We start from the raw sequence: 3889 nt of genomic DNA on the forward strand, positions 1-3889 counted from the left end.
AACGGTAAGCTTACTAGATATCATTAGAGATGGTGAATAGACCGGGCACATAGGAAACCCTACCGTGAATGTTGACTCATACCGGACGAGGTATTGAGATTAGTATTTTGGCGCTTATACCAGACGGGGTATGGGGACGACCCGTTTCACCCTTATACTGGACGAGGCATTGAGAAATTATATTTTGGCGCTCATATCGAACGTGGTATGGGGATGACTTGTTAATTAGAAATGTTAAAAAAAGAGTTCACACATAATGGGGACATCCCTATGGACCTCAATGGATACCAATAGGGTGATAAAAAGAGAAAGTTGTTGTTATCAACTGATTGCATATGAGATTATGATATTGTTTATGTTACTGATTCTATAGGTTGGTTTTGAAAATCTTGTTGCGGTAACTATGCGGTAAATGATTTTATTTATGATAAATGAGTTTACTTAAATTAAGAGCTTAATTAGTTTTTTTCATGATTTTTACCAACCTTCATTTCTGTGTCGATGAGTAGCGTGATATTCTTACTGTGCTAGTGTAGCTTACTCTTTCATTAACCATTTCAGATCAAGAGGACCAAGATTCAGAGCCCGATCCACAAGATGGTTGCGAGTAAGATGTCTATTTTTTTATTTTCTATTTATTTCTTTGATTTTTCATTATTTCATTTAAAAAGGTCATTTCCCTACCCCTATTGAGTAATCTGAATTATTGTGTAAAAAGTGTAAACCCTAATTATTTATTTCACTTCCGCATTCAATTCATATTTATTTCTTTTCAAGTTCACGGGTCGTTACAGCTGGTATCAGAGCCGCGTTCCTGAGAACCATTCCTTACACAAAATCCTTATAAAACACCAAAAACCATGAATTATTACTCAACTGTTCTTTGTGAAATAGAGGTATAGATAGATGAAGAGAGGAAAACCCCCACTAAACCGAGCAGCTCGGGAGGGTTTGCTTCAAGAAGATGTTGATTGGCTATTTGAAATGCATGAAAGACTCATCGCTACCCAGCAGATCTGGGGAGAATGGAGGGAGTTACTTGAACCTCCCCCGCTGCCTCAGGTTGAGCCACCCTTACAGCGACAGGATCTTGAGCCACCCCGGTATGACCCTGCTCCTCCACAGTACCATCCAGCACCACCACAGTATGATCCAGTGCCCCAACTGCAGTACCACCCAGCACCACTAGAGTATAGCCCGGTGCCTCAACTGCATCACCTGACACAACCATAGTATAATCTGGTACCTCTACTATATCATCCAGTACCACCACAGAGTCATCCAATCCATCTTCAGTATAATCCAGTCTCTCTTCCACGAGACCCAGTCCCTCCCATGATGGACTCAGACTATATTTAGAGGTATAAAATACTAAACCCATCTACTTTTATATAAGGATCTTCCTTTAAAGAGGTCGAGTACTAGTTAGCTGAGATATAAAAAGCTTTAAAGACTCTTGGGGTGATTCCCAAACAGAGGGTAATACTTGTGGCCTACATGTTGGTGGGAGAAGCAGGCCACTGGTAGCAACTCAAGCAGGCCACCCTGTTCGTTCCAGTCACTTGAGAATAATTATTGATGGCCTTTAATGCAGAATAGCTCCCAAAGCATCTCCGACATCTTAAAGAAATGAAGTTTGCACACCTGGTCTAGAGTGACATGACTGTATCGGAATATGCCTGAAAGTTTCTGGAGTTGGGTCGGTATTCCCCTAAGAGCATGATGGATGAAGGCAGAAAGGTAAGGAAGTTCGAATTGGGCATCCGTCCTTAGATCAGACAGCAGCTGTATGTATTCGAGCTCAGTACTTACTCAGCTGTTATGGCCAAGGCACGGCTAGTGGAAAGGAACCTTCGTATTTAACCTTAAGTGGTAGGGAACCTCAGGCCCTAGGTTCCACACTGCAGACCAGCACCTACTGCACATGTTCAACAGAATAAGAGACCCAGACCAGTGACTCATGCTCCTCATCAGATTCCAACAACAGGATGCGGCCAGACTTTCCAACACTGTGGCAATGATCATGCAGACCGACCCTGCTATCGCCTCAAAAATACTTGTTGCATATATGGAAGTGTCTAGCATTATACGAGGGAGTGTCCGAGGAATTAGAACCAGACCAGACCTCCTATATAGGAGAGAGCTTATAACCTCACTCAACAGGATGCAGAGGCCGACCCAGATGTGATACAGGCAAACCCAAGAAAAAAAAATTGTATTCAAGAGATTTCGGTTGTCTGAGACTTTACAAAAATATTTTCGGATTAACAGCCCGGACTGCTAGTGGACAAAGAAGTTAAATTCACTATTGATCTTAATCCAGACACTCAGTTTATTTTGGTTGCTCGTTACTGCACTAGCTGTGTTGAAATGGAGGAGTTGAGGAAACAAATCAGTGAATTGCAGGATAATAGATTCATCCAACACAGTGTGTCCCTTTGGGGTACCAGAGTCACATTTGTAAGGAAGGAGGATGTGATGTAAGATTATGTATTGACTACAGATGATTGAACAAGGTCATGATCAAGAATAAATACCCTCTACAGGATTGATGACCTTTTCGATCAGTTGCAGGGTGCCTAGGTCTTCTCCAAAATAGATTTGTGTTAAGATTACCATTAGGTAAAGATTAGGGCAGAATACATTTCTAAAACAGACTTTTGAACCAAGTACGAACATTATGAATTCCTGATCATGCCATTTGGACTAACCAACACACCAACCATCTTCATAGATTTGATGAATAGAGTTTTTAAATAATTCTTGTATCAGTTCGTCATTGTATTTATCGATGATATCCTAGTCTATTTCAAAAGCAGAGAGGAGTACACTCACCATCTGACTCAGGTTTTGTAGGTTCTTAGAGAAAAGAAGTTGTATGCAAAGCTGAGTAAGTATGGGTTCTGGCTCGAGTAGACTACCTTTCTAAGACACATTATATCAAGAGATGTAGTATCAGTGAATCCTGAAAAAGTTAAAGCAGTGCTCGACTGAGAAAAATTAACCTCAGTCAAGGAGATTTGTAACTTTCTGGGAATGACAAATTATTACCGCAGGTTTGTGGATGGATTTTCTAGTCTAGCTACTCATTTGACTCGATTCAAAAAGAAGAACGTCAAGTTCGAGTAAAATGAGGACTGTGAAATGAGCTTTTCAGAACTAAAGAAGTGGTTGACTACTGTACCCGTGTTGACCTTGTGGAGCAGGACATATGAATATACATTTTATAATGATGTCTCCTACCTAGGGTTGGATTGTGTCCTGATGCAGCATGAAAAGGTTATAGCCTTTGAGTCCAGGCAGTTGAAAAGTCATGAGAAAAACTACCCCACCCATGACTTAGAACTTGCTGCGATTATCCATTCCTTGAAAACTTGGTGCCATTACTTGTATGATGAAACTTTTTAAATCTATACCAGTCATAAGATCTTGAAACACAGATTCACTCAAAAAGATCTCAACATACATAAGAGAAGATGGATAGAACTCCTTAAGAACTATGATTTCGACATCTTGTATCACCCGAGTAAGGGCAGCGTAGTAGCCGATACACTCAGTAGAAAAAGTACAAGTATATTAACTCATTTTATGGTTTCAGAATGCAGGGTCATAGGGTCCGCACAACAGGTACAACTTCAGGACCTAAAGAGAGTCACTTGTTTGGCCTACCTGACTGTACAAACCGAGTTGATTCGGAGAATATAAAAAGCTTAGTATGTCGATTCCACCCTAGCAACCCTAAAGAAAGATGTAGAACAGGGAGTTAATTCAGAATTTTGAGTATCTGAAGAATTGGTTGCTTAGATTTCAGGACATGGTGTGTATTTCAGGTGATAGTGAGTTAAAAAGGAATATTATGATAAAGACCCATAACTCAAAGTTTGTCATC

This window comes from Carica papaya, chromosome 7, assembly GCF_054855325.1.
Source record: "Carica papaya isolate Zhongbai chromosome 7, ASM5485532v1, whole genome shotgun sequence".
Lineage (NCBI taxonomy): Eukaryota > Viridiplantae > Streptophyta > Magnoliopsida > Brassicales > Caricaceae > Carica > Carica papaya.